At 35.1% G+C, this 20,419-nt stretch overlaps 1 protein-coding gene across 3 annotated transcripts in view; it reads left to right on the plus strand.

The window, feature by feature from the left end:
• The window catches only part of Anapc10 (anaphase promoting complex subunit 10), an 82,958-nt gene that overhangs the window by 49,770 nt on the left and 12,769 nt on the right, over positions 1–20,419 (plus strand). The window contains exon 5 of one of the 3 annotated variants that reach the window (XR_010051482.1): positions 19,146–19,258. The exons of the other annotated variants lie outside the window; for them this stretch is intronic. The gene's annotated coding sequence lies outside the window, so the exon portion shown is untranslated. The remainder of the gene's footprint in view (positions 1–19,145; positions 19,259–20,419) is intronic. 3 annotated transcript variants of the gene reach the window in all.

The raw sequence follows: 20,419 nt of genomic DNA on the forward strand, positions 1-20,419 counted from the left end.
ACAAGTTTGTTTTCATATTAGTTTCCAGAAGAATAGTAGTGCTTTCTGAACCTTAGGCAAAAATAATGATAGAGAGCATTGGATAGTATATAATGTGTGTTCTTGTATGCTTTATTTAGTTGTATAAACATACAGGAAAATGTGGACATAATAACTGGTTATTCAAAAAGTTTCATAATTTTCTGTGAAATAAAAATTACTCTTAGATATCACAAACGGAAAACAATTTGATTTGTAGAAAATATAGTTTCTATCAAATAATATACCATCAATTTGGGGAAATAATATAACTATAGTATGTTATTAAGATAAACTTAAAATCCCATTAGATAACCAGTGTTGTCATATTTCTGAGGTTAATTGACTGCATTCAGATTAGGGTTATGAATGGTTTCACTTGAATAATTCACCAAGCTATTAGACAGAAAGACTAATAGTTCATAGGACTAATTAGCTCTGTCAGGATAATAGAAACACTCACAAATGAAATTTTCTTGGCCAACAACATTACAGATAAACCCCAGAAGAAACTTATATCCTGTAACTGTTCTGGAATGCTGTGATTCAGTTAGCAGACTGTGGGTGGAGGTGGATCATGGTGGGCTGGAGTTGGGGAAGGAAATGTAAAGCATAGAAGGATTTTGGCGGGAAATTAGTCAAGCAAAATTTTACAGGGAAACACATTTTTGAAATGATTTAAACCATCTTGAATCTCCACAAGTCTTGTCTTTGAATCTCTACAAGAGAACTGTCCGAGTTTTTTTTTTTTTTTTTTTTAAATCCTTCTTGTTCAGTATCTCAAATCCTTTTGTATTTGGCAGTCATTGGCCATTATTGCAGTGAGCTATTTTTTGGAAGGTAAGAAAAGAACAGAATTTTATCTTGCAACTCGTTTTTGGTAATATGGATCCTCAAAATGATGTAAGAATTTGTGCCATAGCAGCAGCCTTCATTTGTAATGCTGTAGAGTGGTGATAATGTTCTTACTGCATTTTTTAAAAAAAGATATCTTTTACATTGTCCGAAAACAACATATCATAAATGGACTTCAAAAATAGTAATAAGAAAGATTTATATTGGAGAGAATTGATGGTATATTTCACCTAGAGTAAGAAAGACAATGTGTAATAAGGGATTTTGTGGTTTTACAGCTCAGTGCATGTGTTCGAAAGCTGTTCTCTCAGCAACGTGGGTGGCAGGTTATGCTACCATATAATGTATTGTAGTTGGCTCTCCACACTTGTCAGGGTTAGTGTTCAACCATTCGGAAAATTTTCCCATTGTTCTATCATGTGAACCAAGACTAGTGTTGAATTCCCAATAACTTACAAAAAAGGTTTAATTAGAAAGTTTGAAATCTGATTACACCTTATTGTTTTAGTACAGTACTATATATTTTAGTATTTTATCTATTATTGCAATTACTTTTAGTCAAAAAGATAAAGATCAAAATCTCATTTTTAATAGATTTAGCAGAAATTTGTATACTTAATTCTGTCCTTTCTTTGTATTAGCACTCTATTACCATCTTAAGCATTTTGCTTTAGATGGACGCTGGCTCTTGGCAGTTAGTGCATTTTTAGCAAATAATACTGTTTCTAGTACGAGTTGCAGAGTGGGAAAAAAAACTTTGTGTGAGGTCCTTGTAAACTGAACCTTTGGAACATTACTTTATTTCTCCCCTCTTCCCTTTTGTGCTTCTTCTCTATTTGTGTAATGGTTCTAAATTACATCAATTGAAAAGAAGAATTAAAAATATTTATTTTGTTATTTTTGTAATTTTTTCGTTACCTGTTATTTTAAAGATATACAGAGAAATAGGCAATTATAGTATTGAAATTCCATTGTGCCAGCACCTCCAGAGCATAATCCAAAAAAAACAGAAAACCGCCTGCTGGGTTGTCTGCAGTATGCGTGTGTGAACATCAGTGTCTGCTGTTCACACATCATTTTTTTTACTGCATGTTCTTTTGGAATAAAGACTCTGTGTTTTCTGAGTGTAGTTAAACATTTGTTGGTCTTTATATTTTCAATTTGCAAAGATTTCTGTTTGTAGGATAAGTTGTCATAGATATATGTTATACTGTTGTCATTGGCACATGAAAAAGTAGCAAAAATAATGAAAAATTTGAAATGAAACTAGATTTCATTATTAGTTTTTGCCCTTTAAAATCTATTTTATTTATATAAAATGAAGTATATCTTGGCTAGCTGCACATTTTAAATGTCATAAATGTCCTGCATCTCACTGGAAATTCAGACTCAGTGTGTTGATTTCTTAACAATATTGTTTTCAGCTAGTCAGGTTTTTTACCTGACTCTCCATAACTGCTTCTTACTCAAGGACTACATTAAGAAGGATATTTATAACCCTCAGAATAGTGTCTCATTTTTAATCTTACTTTATTCATTTTTACTCCTATTATACTTCTAAGTATTGTATCAGAAACTGGGAACAATTTTACAAATTGCACAGTGTGTTGACAGTCTCAGCCTTTATTCAGATTCAGAAAACATGCAAAACACAAATCAATTACCAGATAATAGGAAAGTTCAGATTTAAAAATTGGTATAATAGAAATTCTGGTACATAGTCTCCTATGAGGTTTATTGGAGTTATTCAATAGTTTTTTTGTTAAAATTTTTCTATGTAGCAGTTAATAAAAGAGTATGCACATTTTTGCTGAAACTTGGTTTGTGTTATTTTGACTGTTTTTCATAAATAATTTTAGGTTTATTTGCACTTGAGTTTCTTCAGTTAAAATGCACCTTCACATTTTATGATAGTTGTATGACTTTTAATTGTTTGTTCTTGTGTCTTCTGATTATTAGAATGAGCCTACTGTATGTTGAGGAGTGTGATAGGTAGATAAGACTGCTTGCTAATTTCCTGTGTTCTCTGGATTTACTTCTTATTAATTGCCCTTAACCTTTTTTTTTTTTTTTTTTGGTCCAGAAGATAGATCAAAATCAAAATATATCTCACATACAGTTTCTAAGGAAGGAAAATAAGTGCACCAAGCCCTTAACATGTTAGTTTTCTAAGGGCTTAAGGGGCCCGAGTTTGCTGATTGCCATGAAGCCTAATTGCTCACAGGGCAACCTGGCACACTGCCATTTCCCCACTGGGCTGTTTGTTGGCACTTGTGAATAGGACAAAAATGCTTTTGCTTTTTCTGTTCCGTTGTCACTGACTGCAGCTTTAGGAAACAAGTTAACATTTTTCTCAAAATGATAGTAATTCACATAAAGATAAGGTCAAACTTCATGATATCTAAGCTGCAAGTGGTAGAGTTAGTTCAATGCTTTTAAAATTCATATAAAATAAAATGTGTTATATCTGTACTCCAGAATATTTATTTTGTATAAAACCACTTCATTTATAGATTTTCTCTATTTGCTTCAATACTTTTGAAAATAAATTATAAGATCTATGTTTTGGACTTTATTTACTTTTATGAATAAAATTTATGAATTACGGGACCAATGGAAATCAGAGATCTTGGAAGCACATTGTATGTGTGTGTGTGTGTGTGTGTGTGTGTGAGAGCTATTTTAGTTGTTTTGAAAATCTCTTATTGAGAATAGAGACATTTTCATTTAAATTTGATAACTGAATGTGTTTGGTTTTTACTTTTGCCTGAATTTGTAACAAGAACTTTATTTGTTATCATGTCATGCTTCATTTTCGTGTGTAGTAACTAGCATAAGGCAGTGAATATTGTGAGAGTTTCACACAGTTGTGTTAATTTCTTCTTTTCTTCCTGGTCTCCTTCAAATTTTTACCTCTTTTTCTTCTTGCTGGCACCAGATGTTGAACTCACAACCTTGCACGTCACCTCTGTTTAAAGGGTATATGAGTATAGCTTTTTGGGTTGTCAGTATTTATTCACTTGTACTCATCTCAGGAAACATTACTGTTTTTTTGTTTTTGTTTTTGTTTTTTTGAGACAGGGTCTCACTTTGTAATCCACACTGGCCTCAAACTCACGGTGATTCTCTTGCCTCAGCCTCCCAGTGCTAGCATTGCAGGTGTGTGCCTATGCCTGGCTTATTGTATAACTCGTATTTCAGACAAACATACTTTAAGACTACTCTGTTACTTTTGCGATGTTCAGGTGTTTCTCAGGGAAATTACTTTGAACTACTGGCATGTGTCTTTCACTAGCAAAGTGATCCTTCAGGCTAATTATATGACCTCTGAGAACTTCAGAGTCTGCAGCTATAAATTAGAGGTGAGGTGTTAGGATGGTGGAAACAAATCCATATTACGTGCCTGAGCTGGTGCATGGTAGCAATGTAATGAACAGTACTTTAAATGATCCAAATCTTGAAAACTGGTAATGTTTTCATAGGCTTTAGAGATAAGTAGTGTGCTTTTTATATAATCTCATAAAATTGTGAATTTTTGCTCATTGTGACTGTTGGAATATACATTTATTTGAGTTCATAAGTATTTGAGAGCTCAAGCTTTGGAATCATCTGGAAGTTTTTGAATTCCTGATATACCGCTTAACACTGATACTGAGACAGTAGCCTCTCTGTGCTTTAGATTTCTTGCATACAAAATCAAGATTAATATAGTGTGCTTCAGAGCTGTTGCAAGATTGAAATAATCCAATGCATGTAAAATTCTTAAGACAATATCTGGCAAAGAATAATTGTTCCAAAAATTTTAGGTCATTGTTAACCATTATTATCTTACAGAAAAAAGAAAATATCATTAGTCATGAAACTTTTAATAGAGTCAACCTTAATTGATTGTTGTAGTCAGGGTTTGCAAGGAAAACAATTTAATACAGGACACATAACTTAAAAAGAATTATTTATAATAATTACCCAAAGAGTCAAACACAAAAAGTGCAGGAAATCTGTCCATATAGTAACAACCCCCAAAAATCCAGCTGAGGGCCTGGATCCTACAGCAGTGTCCTACAAGTCCAGCTGAAGAACCAAAGCCCATGACAATGTCTTCTGCAAGTCTGTTTCACATATCTTTACTGGGAAGGTCCAAAGATCCGTGGTGGAAGCTAGAAAGTCTGCGCTGGTGGGATGAAAGATCTGTGCCAGTAGGTTGAGGGTTTTGCAGTGGAGCCAGGAAACAGTGCTCAAAGTAAGAATCAGGACGCTCCAAAAGAAGTACAATAGCGATTTGCAGTGACAACAACGTCCCGAGCTCCACTGATGATGAAAACAGCCAATTTCATATCAGGAGGCTGGCGTGACAAGCGTCTCCTGAAAATCAAACAGCACAGCATCTTCTCCTTCAGAGCCAGGAAGCAACGCTCAAAGGACCAGAGCTCCTCCAAAATAACCCACAGCCATTCTCAGGGACAGCGAGGTCCCAAGCTCCTCTGTCAGTGATAACAGTCAGGTTCACATCAGGAAAGAAATTCAACAATCTCCTCCAGGAGAATGAATGGCAGCAGGAGAACCAACAACACTTCTTCCTCTCCAGTTCTCCCTTTTATGTTGGCAACAATCCTAAGGTGAGCCATCCACACTCAGCACCATGCTGATTCAGTTCAGCTGGTGCTACAAGTTGACCACCAGTTGTCAATCCACCACAATAGTTGTTTCCATCATCTACTCCTGAATAGCTCTCACTACCTTTTCTCCTAAGTCCCCCTCTGAGTTTCATATTCCTATAAACTGTATTTAAGATTACATTGTGGTTAGATGCTTTTTACTCACTACCTCCAAAAAACTGTGATATCGTTATAGTAATAGTCTCTCAGTTGACTGTATATGTAATTCTAATGTGGAAATAGTTTTCCTCAGAATTTTAAATACATGCTGTATTATCTCATAGGTTTTACTGTGGATGTTGAAAAATTTAAAACCACTTTTGGTTTCTGATGCTTTGTTTTCATGTGACTCATTTTTGTTTCTTGAAAGAAGTGTCTCGATCAAAAGTATATGTTATATTTCTTCCTTGCTTCTTGTAAATCTTGCCTTAGCTTTTTAAGTCTTTTTGAAAGCGGTGTGGTAACAAAATGACCTTTTAAAGGCTTCATTGCTATTCAGAACATATTTTAGAAAGATAATTAGGTCTTCATGTGTCTTTCTGCTTCAGTTGAATTTTCAAATAATTATTTAAATATTAATATATTTAAATATTAATATTATATTAATCATTAAATGATTTATATAAAAATATTTCATAGTAATTCTTTGTCATCTTAAATTCCTGATTCTCTTATCCCCTTCAATGCTTGTGACTTAAAATAAAGTGATGGGTTATTACACATCTTGTTATATTAGTAATATACCCAAATACTAGTTTTAACCTTCCCTTTTGAGTACTTAATATTAAAATATATGGTGATAAGACAGAACTAGAAAAAAGGTCCTGAAATTTATATGGGATCAGAAAAGACCCAGAATAGCCAAAGTAATCTTGAATGAAAAGAACAATACTGAAGGGATCATAGTATCAGATTTCAGGTTAGACTACAAAGCTGTAATAAAAAATGTAACATGATTCTGGTACAAAAATAGACATGTAGAACAGAAGAAACAGAAACAATCTATACCCCAATTATGGTTATCTAATTTTTGAACAAGGGTCCAGAAACATACTGAAGAAAATTCAAATTGTGTAGGGTATCTACACACAGAAGATCAAAACTAGATCTCTGTCTCTCATCCTGTATTGAAATCATAATGGATTGGATTCCTATCTTTTACCATGTGCTAAATCAAATAAAAATGGACCAAAGACCTAGGTATAAAATTAGAAACTTTAAAAACTGCTAGAAGGTAACATAATAAAAATAAAAAAACCCATTGACAAAACATTCCTTGAGTAGAAATTCAGAAACACAGGAAATAAAATCAAGAATCAACAATTGAGATCACATCAAATTAAAAGGTTTCTGTACATCAAAAGGAACAATCAACAGAGTGAAGAGACAACCTACAAAATGAGAGGAAAATTTTGCTAGTTACTCCTCTGATAGAGCACTGTTACTTAGACTACATTAAATAACTTAAAAAATTAGACTCCCGGAATAAAATGTGCAATGAAAAAATGGGAAATGAAGATGAATAGATACCTGTCAAAAATAGTACAAATGGCCAATAGATACATGAAAAAATGGTTAGCGTTTTTTGGCTACTAGAGAAATGCAAATCAAAGCAACACTGAGATTCCCCCTTACCTCATTAAGAATTCAAAGTACAAAGAATGCTGGTGAGGATGTGAGGTTAAGAATGTAAGGTGGTACAACCACTATGGAAATCAGTATGGAAATTTCTCAAAAAGCTGAAATAGAAATACCATTTGAGCCAGCTATACCTCTCCTGATTATCTTATGAAATGAATTAAGAATATCAAACTGCAATGGTAAATGGATGTGCCTTTGTTTATAGTGGCACAGTTCTCAATAGCTCTGGAGAGTCTAGATGCACATCTAGGTGAATAGATTTTTTAAAAAAAGCAATAGAATACTATTTCTCCATCAACAATAATGAAATCATCTTCTTCTATGAAAATGTATGGAACTTGAGATCATCATGAAGCCAGACTCAGAAGGGTTAAATATTGCATGTTTTCTTAGGGAGATCTAAAATAGAAATAAACAAATGGGTATAAAGGGAAGGAGAAACTAGAAGGCAAACTTTTGGAGATGGAGAAGGGATCAGATTGGGAATTGGGGGGAGACTGGGGGTTGAATATAATCAAGATATGTTATGTACAAATTAATTCCCTAACATAACATCATTATTCTGTGTTACAAACACATTCTAATGTGATCATGAAACAAATTTATGGTGATAGAATGATAATGTACTGTTTCAATTTGTGGTACCTTAATAATTACTCATGTAGGTAAAATATTGAAATCTGCGTAGATCCACAAGATTTTTGTCAAACCTACTGTACATGCAAATTTTGTTCTAAAATTTTAATTTATTATTTTATAGCTTGTATCATAAACAGTAATTTACCTGGAATATCAAACACTAAAAAAGCTAAGCCTCAAGTACATGCATATATAGGTTTTCTGTGCTAGGTTCTGTTGTGTGCCTAGTGTTTCCGCATAATACCCACACACACACACACACACACACACACACACACACACACACACACACTTATATAACGTATTTGGTGTAATAAATAGAACATTATGAGCATCTCAGAGTATACTTTTTCTCTTTCCTTCTCTATCAGTCTTTTACCTTTTAGAAGTACCCACCAACCTTTTTATGACACTCATTGGTACCTGTATTAGCTTTCTTGTTGCTCACAGCAACACTCACAACCTAAAAGAGGAGAGGTTTAGTTTGGCTTGTGTTTTAAGGGAACTCGGTCTTGATCAGCTAGCTCAGTAACAGAAACATTATGGCAGAGGTCATGATAAAGCAAAGTTGGTTATTTCATGAAGGCTGGGAAGCAGAACAGAGGAACAGTTTCAGAGAAGAGGCAAGGGACTGTACATAGGCCCTTAACACCCTTATTGACACAGCTAGAAATGTGCTCCACCAGTCCACCAGGTTTGATTCTAAAGCAAGTCGAGTTGACACAATCAGGCTCAGCTATTACATCTCACCCCTTGTTGACTTCATACCCAAGTGCGTCTCCTTAAAATAAGCAAAGAAGCAAATCATGATTCCACCTATTACAGGTATCTTGCACACAATAATTCCTCTCCCAGAGTCTCAACAGTTCCAGCATTTTTCAGAATTCCAAGTCAAACAAAGTCTGTTCTAGATTCAAAGCAAATTCTTAGTTGTGAATTTCTATAAAAATAAAAAAAACAAGTGAATTAATGTCAACATTCAGTAGCATAGGTAAGCAGTCCCACTCCAAAAGGGAGAAAGGAGGATAAAAAAGAATGAGCCTAAAGCATGACAGAAATCCAGCAAGGCAAATAATAAATCCTATTCAGCATCCAGGATATGTGGAAGTCAGATATATGTTCCTTAGAAGCCTGCCTCTACGGCTTTGCTGATTGCAGCCCATATGGCTGTTCTCTTGGGGTGAGTCCACTTACAGCCTGAGGCTTTCCTCAGCAGATGCTTAACATTCCTGGCATCTCTGATTTCGTAGTGTCTCTACTGCATATTCAGCAACATTCCCACAGCTTTATGTACTGCTTCATCCATGGCTCCTTGCCTGGCCTCCCAGGCCTTCCTTTGAAATCTATGAATGGAAGCTTCTCTCACCCCACAACTCCTGAATTCTATATTTAGGGAAAATCAGCATCATACGAACAATGATTGGGTCTGCTGTCAGTGGGGCAGTAGCCTGGCCCCCTTAGATCATGACTGCAGTGGCTTCTGAGTGCCTGAATGGCTAAACATAATGAATTGAATCCTGGCAGACAATTTCCCAGGCAAGCTTTCTTGAGTAGGGGCTCAAGGGCTCATTTCTCAAATGAAACATTTATACTTTTGCACCTTTAAGTTTGTACTTGGTGCAGTTTTTCTTTTTTTAAAAATTTGTTTTTTCTGAAATATGGTCTTCCTATGTAGTTCAGGCCAACACTGTACTCATTATGTAGCCCAGGCTCACCTTGAACTCATGACAATCCTGCCTCAGCCTCCAGAGTGCTGGGATTACAGAAATGTGCCACTCTACCCAGCTGGGTGGAGTTTTTCTAATTTCTTATATGCCCTTCTCATACAAATTACTTGGTTTCTTGTTAATGGTGGTAATCTCTTCAGTTTTATACATGGTTCCTTTTGTGCCAAAATTTAAGTTTTTCAAGTTTTCCTGCTCTGCATTTTGTCCCCAGTTCTCACTATGTGGATGTACATACTTGTATTTAAAGATGTGATATAATGATGTCCTACTGTAAAACAGCATAATTTAAACTGTATAAATCCATTTCTTCTTTTATGTACATCTTTTTTCCTTATTTTCCTATGATAAGTTTTGTGGTATTTGCTGAAATCATTAAGCACATTTTCATTATCATGACCACATGTATATTGTTTATTACTGAGTCATATTATGTCTTTCCTTAAGTTGCTTTTGAAGGCATTGTTTTGTTTTCCTGGTGTTAACAGTTGCCTTTTTTCTCCTTAATTTTTAGAATGTTATTCATCAATGTATCTCTAAATTTTCTGACATAACTATAAAATACCTCTTGACATAACCATATGTTTTCCCTGCTTGGAAGCATCTGTCTCAAACCTCTGGCCAACCACTGTCAGTGTGTCCGTGAAAGGTCTCTCGGTGAAGCAGAGCACTTGGTATGTGTGGAGGCAAGAAGCTGTATAATAAAGATTTGTTACCAGAATTTTACCTAACTCAAGTAAGAGTCAGTTGAATAAATTCAGAAGGCTGTGATTTTCACTTTGGATGAGAAGCATGAGTTTGAAGTCCATTGAGCAAAAAGTGGAAAAGTGAAGATTGGTTTAAGGTGGTGGAGAGCAAAAACAAACTGGAACCCATGATCACGAGCTTAACCTATTGAAACAGACTGGAATAACTGTCAGTTCTCACTGCCTCTGACCTTGGAATGTATGTGTCCTACAGGAGCAACTGATGCCCTTTGTCTAGACCTAAATGTCTGCCTGGTCCAGTGGTTAGAGAGGCTACACAGAGAACCAGGGAAAGAAGTGAGCACTGGTCTGGCTGCTGCCCTCCACCAGTGAAGTGAACCAGTAGATAATGTGTGATCCACAAAAGCACCTGTTCACATTGTGTTAAAAACAAAAAGCCTGGGGGCTGGGGATTTAGCTCAGCGGCATAAGCACCTGCCGTGCAAGCAGGCAGTCGTGAGTTCGATCCCCGGTACCGATAAAAAGGAAAAAGACAAAAAAAAAAAAAAAAAGCCCTGCCACTTTACTTCTTGCATGAAAATACTTCTTCTGTCCCGCTTAGCAAGAAATATCTGGGGAAGAAATCCTGGGAAATATTAGTTAGTCATGTTGACATATTACAAAGTCATGACGGTTGGCCATGAGATTATTTCTCTTAGCTGTCTCTGACTCCAAGGAGGAACTGTTCTCACTGGCTGGTCTCCAAAACCAGTTACCATGTTTCTGCCTAGGCCATGCCTCCCACATTCTACGCAGACACTGACTGAGCATGGCAGAGTTATTGAAGGAGGCCCACTTCAGGTGGATGCTAAGTCCTCTGTCACGCAGCCTTGCTGAACTTTCCCAGAACTACACGGCCTTCCCACAGGTCTCGCACAGCTTCTTCTTCCGTGGCTTCTTTCCCTAGGGTTAGATCTGTGTAGTTGTTGGACAGCTCTTCCAGCCTCATCTGGCTCTCTCTTCATTTTCTTTCCCAGACATTTCCCCAATATATTTCTTGTATTTCTAATTGTTTGTGTTTATGTTTCAGACTAACACAGGTATCATAAACCATCTTCCCTCAGTATTGTTCTGGGAATTTCCTCTACTTTTTCTCTCGTCCTAGGACTCTATCTTTTTTTTTTTTTAACTTTGTTTTTTGGTGGGACATGTCCTCTGTATGGGTGGTAAATTATTGAAACCTTATATGACCAAAAAGTTATTTTAATTTCACCCTCGAGGGATGATTTGGCTGGGTATGGAATTTTAGCTTGGAAATAATTTTCCCTCAGAATATTAAACACATTCCCCATTGCTTCATAGTTTTCAGTGTAAATGTTGTGAAATAAAATGCCATTTTTGAGTTCTAATGCTTTGCATGTGACCTGTTTTTCTCTGTAGATGCTTTTATGATCTTTTAATCCTTGACATTCCAAAATTTCATGATGTTGTACCTTATTCTGTGTGTTCCCATCATTGTTTTGGGCACTTAGTGGTTCTCATCAGTTTGGGGGTACCTATCGCCTTTAGTCCTTTTTTTTTCCTGACACAAGGTTTCACTATGCAGTTCAGGTAGGCCTTAAACTCATTTCATAGCCCAGGCTGGCCTCAAACTCAGCAGACCTCCTGCCTTAGCCTCCTAAACGCTGGGCTTCCAGGTGTGTACCACCATGCTTGACATCTTTAGTCTTAAGTGTTGTTTTTGTGTCTTTGGTATTTTTCCTCTATTTTCTTTATTCCTTTGTTTAAATTCACATTTGTTAGTGTCTGCATTAAGCCACTAGTTTTCTTATTTTTTTCTCCTTTTTGTTAAGAAATTCATTTAACTTTCATTGCATTAACAATGTCTTGCTATCACATATATTTTTAAATTTCTAAGACTTCTTTTTGTTCTTTTTTTAAAAAGTAGCATTCTGGGGCTGGGATTTAGCTCAGTGGCATAAGTGCCTGCCTTGCAAGCAGGCAGTCATGAGTTCAATCCCTGGTATCGATAAAAAAAAAAAAAAAGTAGCATTCTGTTCTTGTTTCATGGATATAATATGTTACATCATTGGGAAAACTAATTACGGTTTGTTTTAATTTTTAAATTTCTTTTTTTTTCACTGCCTTTCCTTAAATTTCCAATTTGGTAGTGTGTGTCTTTCAATTTCTGGTTTATTTTGCTTTGTTTCTTATATGACTGAGAATCCTAGATTGTTTTTCAGATTTGAAAATGAAACACAAACAGTTTGAAAGAGTTTATGCTCATGGTAGAATTTGCTTCTTAGACCTTGAAACAAACTGGTCAGGCTAGACCCCATTCCTCCTTCATCTTCTCAGTGAGGCCTTACTTAAAAATGCCACATCTTATTCTGAGTATTTCTGCTTTGGCTTTTCCTACCGTTTTTTTCTCCTGTAACAGTTTTAGGACCTGCTATGTTAGGTAATCACTTACATATATTTGTTTACTTTTGGTCTTCCCTAGAATAAGTACTACCTGTAAGAACAGAGATTTTGTTTTTATTTTATTTAATTAATTTATTTATTTTTTGTGGTGCCAGGGATTGAACACATGATCTTACATTTGCTAGGCAGGTGCTTATCCCACTGAGCTAAATCCTTGGCCCCAGTTTTTAATTTTTTTATAAGCTCCACCCAATTAGAGATAGAACCCAAGACAAAATGGCCATCCAGTCAATAATTATTAAATTGAGGACATTCATTCACCATCAACAATAGGTCTTACAGACTCCTTATTTGGCCACAATGCTTGGCTTGCTCCCAGGTAGAATTAGCATGGCAGAAGGGTCTGGCAGAGGAAAGGCGTTCAACCACTGTTAGCCAACAACCATAGAGAGATTGGGAAGTTCACCAGAGAGAGAAATACCCTCCGAAGACATGCCCAATTATCCACTTCCTCCAAGTAGGCCATAGCTCCTAGCAACACTTTCAGCTGAAAGTTCATCACCACTCATGAGTATAATTCCCATGATCCAGTCACCTTCTGAAAGTTCCACCTCTGAACACATGAGACTTTGAGAGGACATTTTAGTTCTAAATCATAATAAAAAGTAATATATGTTCAATCTACTACTTTTTAAAACCCTTGTTATATTAACCAAAGCTATTTGGATAAAATTAATGAATAGAAATATTTACTAAACATGAAATACATTAATTTCTAGTAAATTGATTTTTTTTTTTTTTTTTTTTTTTTTTTTTTTTTTTACTGAATCTGTCACTCTTTCAAGATCCTGATACATTGTAGGTGAACAGTTCTTTGACTGAATGAACAGATCTAATTCTTGAGCTAGAACTATATGTTAAGGCATTCTAATATTTGGAAAGTTTGAAAACAAAACCACTTTGTATGTGGTTTTATGTGTGAGTTTTCTAGTGATGAGAGATTTGCAAAAGGGCATAGATTAATTGGAATGTGAAGTTTAGGGTTTAAGGATTAGGGATTAGAAGGGAGGCAAAGAATTGAGTATAGTTGTTTACATTAATTGTGACATTTTTAAAAACAAAAGCACAAAATCTTGGTGGTTACCAAACTTTAGACTTTAGAAGATAATCCATTAAAGTCAAACAGGTCTCATAACATACTGAAAATCCCTGTAATCATCCTTAAGTTTATAAATATAATAATGGTTCACTAAATTGGAGAGTATGCAAGATGCTTGACCCATTTTATTTTGTTTTTTATTTATTTATGTTTGTCTTTTTGAGAGAGGATCTCACTATGCAGTTTAGGTTGGCCTTGAGCTCACTTTGTACCGTAGGCTGGTCTTGAACTTGCCATGATCCTCATGCCTCAGCCTCCTGAGTGCTAGCATTACAGGCATGAACCACCACGCCCGGCTGCTTGAGCCATTTTAAATGTAGAATTATTATCTCTCTGTCAGTCCTTGATCTTTGGAATATTTTCAGAATATGTCTCCAGTACAGTAACAAATATTTTTTAATTATCCCAGATTCTATGATTAAATGTAATGAGGAAAATACTGTTTAAAATAATGCTGAAGAGGTAAACAAAAAGCAAATTACAGAGAACTTTGTTAGGTATGTGAAGAATTGTGGATTCAGTCTCACTATAATAAAGTTATGAAAAGTAATTCAAATTTACCTTTTTATCAAACGACGTTGACTGCTAAGTGGAGCCAAAACTTAGAGAAAATAAAAAGTATCTGTGGCACAACTAGGTAATCTCCAGTGGCAGACATTGTTGGTTACCGATGCAGCATTCCTCTCTCCATCATTCTCCTTTAAAAAGACTACATTTGGATGATGGGAAGATGGCAAAACATTAAATAGCAGAGTAAAAAGCCTCTCTGAGAGAAACAGCCCAAATGCAGAAATATAGCATTCTGGAAAAGACCAGAGGAAAGAAATGGGTCCCTTTGACCCAGGAAGAAACTATAGTGAGAATCGAACCCATAGAGAGAATTAAAGAGAAGAAAAGAAAGAAAACAAAAACTTAAAACAGAAGAAGGCAATAGCTGGTGTGATTTCACCAGAGCCAGTCTCACTGTGCAAGAAGCACCATTGGAATCTGGAGACACACAGTCACAGTGAAGCTGGTAGCTGGCAAGCCTAAAGGCCTCAGAGGGCAGATGCAGTAATTGAGGGGATCAGTGGACCAGAAAACTGTACTGGCTGGCACTCAGTGTGGGAGACTCAGTCCTCCCGCAGGAGTGGGCGATTGGCTGGGCACCATTCTGGAGTCAGGCAGGATAAGACCAGAACCAGAACTGCAGCCAGCTTCATTCAGCCACTCCTAGCTCAGAGCAGACTGGTGGAAATTCCTTGGATTGAGTCCTGCCCCTGTGTGTGGTCCAGTAGCCACCTCCAAGGTTCCCTTAAAGCTATCCCTAACCAACCTCTGCTTATATTCCAGTAGCCACCAGCAGATTGGGAAAAGCAGCAAACAGCAGAAATACCTAGCCAACAGGCTTCAGTAATTATAACCAATACAAGAAGTGCTGGGGACCCCATCACCCAGGTGTATGGAAGAAACCAGGAATCTGACAAGAGGAAGGAGCAAAAGGCAGTCTCTGGCCTTCAGCCCAACCAGTACTGGTCCAGGAGATGTGAACAGGCAAGAGATCAGGAGTTGCACACCTGCAGTTTCTGAAGCAACAGCAACTGAAATAACTCCATGAAGCTATAAAAGAACTTAAAACAGAAATACTATTACAGGTAAAAGAAGATATAAGAAATGTAATAAAATAGTTGCTAAGCACTTGTAAAGAAGACACAGATGGAAGAATGGAGGAGCATAAGAAAATGAGGGAAATCTTCAATCAAATACACAAAAAGACTAAAATACATGAAACAGATTCAAGAGATTACCAGGAAATTAAAAACTCCATTAAAAGCTGGCCAAAGCAAGCTTGAAAGAAACTAAAGATAGACTATTAAACCTTGAAGACAAGTTTGCAGCTTGCGATTACAAAAAAAAATCTTTTAAAAATAACAAGGAACCAGGAAGTAACAACCCAAAGGGTAGAAGATGACAAGGGGAACTATAACTTAAGAATAAAAAACTTGAGTGAAGAAGCAGGGATAAACACAAATGAAATACAAAGCCTACCTACAGAAATAATTAAAGAAAACTTCCCAAACATAGGAAAAGGCAATGATATTCAGATAAATGAGGCATACAGAACTCCAGACAGCTATAACCAAAATAGATCTATACCCAGATATATAATAGTAAAGATCCCAGAAATTCAACACAAGAACAGAATATTAAAAGCTGTCAGGGAAAAGAAACAGATCACCTATAGAGGAAAACCCATCAGAATCACAACAGACTTCTCGACACAAACCATCAAATCAAGAAGAGCGAAATATTCCAAGTCCTGAAAGAAAATAACCTCCAACCCAGATTGATGTACCCTGCAAAACTATCTCAAAGTTAATGGAGAAATAAGATGCTTCCATGACAAAGAAGAACTGGGGGAGTACATGACCACCAAACCAACCCTTCAAATAATACTGAAGGACATTCTAGAGAGAGAAAAAACCATGGTTTCAGGAACAGTGGCAGAAGGGGTTCACTGAATGGGGCAGACAGTGGAATGAAGGGGAAAAGTAGACAACCAGTGGCAGAAAAACAGCATGACAAAGATGAGGCAGAGAAGGTTAGCCATAATAGGTGATATTGATGGCCTCAATACACCAATAAAAAGAAACACAGAGTGGATCAAAGATAGGGTTCATCAAGTTGCTCTATATAAGAAATATAATTAATCTGAAAGAGGGTTTATAGACTGAAAGTCAAAGATGAGAGAACAATGCTTTATGTGACAGGGAACCAGAAAAAAAGTGTGGGTAGCTTGCCCATCAGCTTCAGATTGGTTGGGAAGACATGATACTTTTATGGAGAACTACTCAGCTATAAGGAAAGAAAATCTTGATGCTCTTGTAGGTAAATGGAAGTAACTTGAGATCAGGCTTAAGGGTAAAAAGGTTCAGAATCACTTAGGTGAGTAGCAGGCTGCTGCCCTAATCTAAAAACTAAAAGAGTCAGTGGGATACAAATTTACAATGCACCCTGTGAAAGTGAAAGGGGAGGAATTGTCTAAAAAGGGAAGGCAGTGGACATTATTAATCTAGTATCATGTTTTGAAATCCATATTGTTTTCATTGTCCTGTTTAGTTTGGTTTTATTCTGTTCCAGTTTGTCTACTTATACTAGATTTGAAGGTATGGACACCTATTCCAAAGCTAGCAGGATGTATTCTGGTACCATTTTTGATTTCTTATTAACTTTCTTTGAAGACCCGTATTGATTTCACTGTCTTGTTTTGACTGCTTTTATTCGAATTTGTTTTGTTTTATAGTTTCAAGTCTGATGGTATAGGTAACTACTGTGATGACAATAAGATTAACTATGATACCCATTCTGATTTGACTATTATTTTCTTTTGGAGTCCTATAATATCTCCAATGTTTTTTTTTTTTTTTTGTACTGTTTTGTTCAATTTTACTATACCTGATTATATGGGCAATTCTTTTGAATAACAAGAGGCATTATGGTAACCATTGTTGCCCACCCTGTATATTTTTTAAGTCATGTACTATGTCCATCCTTTTGTTTTGAATGACTCCATTTTGTTTTGTCTCCTTTGGTTTTATTCTCTTCAAAATAATAATAATAATAATAAAAAGACTACAGTTCACACACACAAAAAGGCAGTTACTTTGTTACCATTCTTTCTTTCAGTTACTGTAGATACATATGATCCAGACATAGTCAGTGAGAAATCTGATGGTTTCTTGAAAATATTTTCCTTTGAAATTAAGGGCCTTGTGCTTGTCACGACTGTAGGTATCACAGTCACAGAACATGTGTGTAGATCTTACACACATATAATCTCTTATTTTTATATTCAGAAAAGTTCACGAGCAATTTTAGTTTTTACAAAACAAACACATTTGTAACCAGCAGCCAGACAACAATCCAGAAACCTTAACTTCTGTTTCCTGAAACTATTCATTATTCTTTAGGTAGTATAGATTGCTCTTAATTGTTTTTTTCTTTGCCTTTTTTTTAACTTTATAAAGATGAAATCAGATAGTGCATACTCCTTTGTTTCTGACTTGATTCAACATTATGTTTGTGCTAATCACCAGTATAGTTGGATACTTATAGATTTTCATCTTTCCTGCTATACATTCCATGTCGTGAATATACTCTAATTTATATAAATAAATTTGGTGACACCATTTGGTAATCTGTGTATATTCAGATAATTTAGTCATTATAAATAGATATCACTCCTGTGAACACTTTAGTACATGTTGTTTATTGTTTAGTAAGCAACTGTTTTTGTTTTATAGCCTCTGGACTTTTTTTGAATCATAGTAGCTCATTATATACTCAGAATAGGTGTTTTTTGTTGAAAATATGTATCTGTATATCTGTGCCTATTTCTGTATCTGTACCTGTGCTTTATATCTATATTCATATCTATATCTAAATATCTGTATCTATAGAGAGACAGATTCCTAAGTTTGTGTTGGACTGTATTGAAATTTAGCCAGTGTGCTACTTTGGTATTTGCACAAGCTGTAACTTTCTGTATAAATTGCCTTGTTACTTGCTACCCTTTCCAGCCATAACAATTTGTCTAGTACTTCTTTTTGATACTCTCTCTACCATCTACAACTAATTGACAATTTATAAAAAATAAGCATTTTTATAGTGCTTATTATTGGGGTACAATCTAATGGTTCGATATATGTATATACATTGTATAATGTTTAAATCAGATGAAATGTATCTACTCAAATATTTATTATTTCTTTCCAGTGATGTTTGTTACTTTCTTAATGGTACCTTTTGGTGAACAAACATTCTTAACTTTAGTATACTGTATTGTTACTCAAGTAGTGCTTTTTATAATGCATTTAAGAAAATGTTCACTCCAAGGTCACGAAAATGTTTTATTTTCTTCTAGAAGCTTTATTTTTTTTAGTTTTGATATTTACATTTAAATCCATCTAGAGTTGATTTTTTATTTTATGGAGAGAAGTATAAAGGTCAGTCGTCTCCCCCCCACCCCTAATTAGAAATCTAAATCAACCAGCATCATAACAAGAAGCTGTTCTTTCTGTATTGAACTGAAGTGCCATCTTTGACAAAAGTCCAAAGATTACAGATGTGTTGGTCTGTTTCTAAATTCCTAATTTGTTCAATTTGTTACTCTTTTTGCACTATTTCCTCATTGTTTTTCTAATTTTATGTTGACTTTGTTATACAGTAGCTTGCAAAATTAATTCTCTTACGAATGTTAATAACATGTAGATTCTTCTGGATCTTCTAGAAATGCAGTCATATAATTTAAAAATAATATTTTTTTCTTTTCTTTCAACCCTTGTTTGATCCTTTCACCTTGTAGCTAGTTCTTTCTTCCCCTCTTCCTTCTCTGCTTGAATGTGTTGCTTAAGTCCTCCAGGACAATGTTAATACAAGTGGTTGCTAGTGGGCAGTCTTGTCACTGGGAAAGTGATGGTAAGTACAAGTTTTCAGTGTTTCACTATGTGATGTGTGCTATGGATTGTTTGAAAGGTGCTGTTTTTCATTTAAAGGAAATTGCATTGTTTTAGTTTGCTAAGAATTTTTAAATCATTAATGAGTATTGATTAAATTTTGTCAAAAATGTTTTTTTATCTAACAAGATAATCATACAAGCTTTCTGCCTTTTACTACTAGCAAAGTCAGTTGCAGTTACTCTTCTGTTTTTTTTTTTTTTTTTTTTTTTAGACAAATTCTTATTCTGTAATCCAGGTTGGCCTTGAACTCACTGTGTACCCCAGGCTGACCTCAAACTCATGGCAGTCCTCCTACCTTGGCCTCCCAAGTGCTAGGACTACAGGCATGTGCCACCATGCCTGGCTCTGCACTTATTAATGTTCAAATGAAAATCAAGCTTTGCAAAAGCAGTGACTTAGTATCCTTTTAATATGTTGCTTGATTTGATTTACTAATATTTTGTCACAGGTTTTTTTTTTGTTTTCATAAGATTAGTCCATAATTTTTCTTATAATCCTTATCAATTTTGAAACCAGTGTCATATAGGCCCCATAAAAATAGTTTAAAAAATGCTTTCTCCTTTCCTACTTTCTGTAAGCCTTTGTGCAAAATTGATGTTGTTTATTTTTTAAATATTTGAAAGAGTCCAATTTGATTGGCCTAGAGTTTTGTGGTAAGTTTTAAATTATGAACCAATTTATTTAATAGATACATTTCTGTTAATACTTTTAAAATTCCTTTTTAATGTTGTTTTTCATAAATTATATCTGGTATACATAGTCTTTTGTTTTCTGGTATACATAGTCTTTTGTTAAACCCATCTGATGAACTTTAATTTGCAGATACTTTATTTTTCAACTCTAGGTTTTCATTAAACTATATTCCAATTCTTACATTGAAATTGTTTATTCTTTCATTTAATTTTTCCTCCTCTTAATGATATTATAATTTTTTATTACAAGACACTGAGCAAACCTTTTTGCACAGATTAAAACATCTCATTAATAACCCTTTATATTGATCACATTGGTGAAGTAATAGTTTAGATATGTGAAATATAAGCTTAATTCTGCCTGTGTCTTTCAAATTTTAATGTCACTACTAGAAAAATTTAAGTTAAATATCCAGCTTATATCTGTG

The sequence above is a fragment of the Cavia porcellus genome, unplaced genomic scaffold (assembly GCF_034190915.1).
Source record: "Cavia porcellus strain 051 isolate PalLab524CR breed Dunkin Hartley unplaced genomic scaffold, mCavPor4.1 scaffold_14, whole genome shotgun sequence".
Taxonomy (NCBI): domain Eukaryota; kingdom Metazoa; phylum Chordata; class Mammalia; order Rodentia; family Caviidae; genus Cavia; species Cavia porcellus.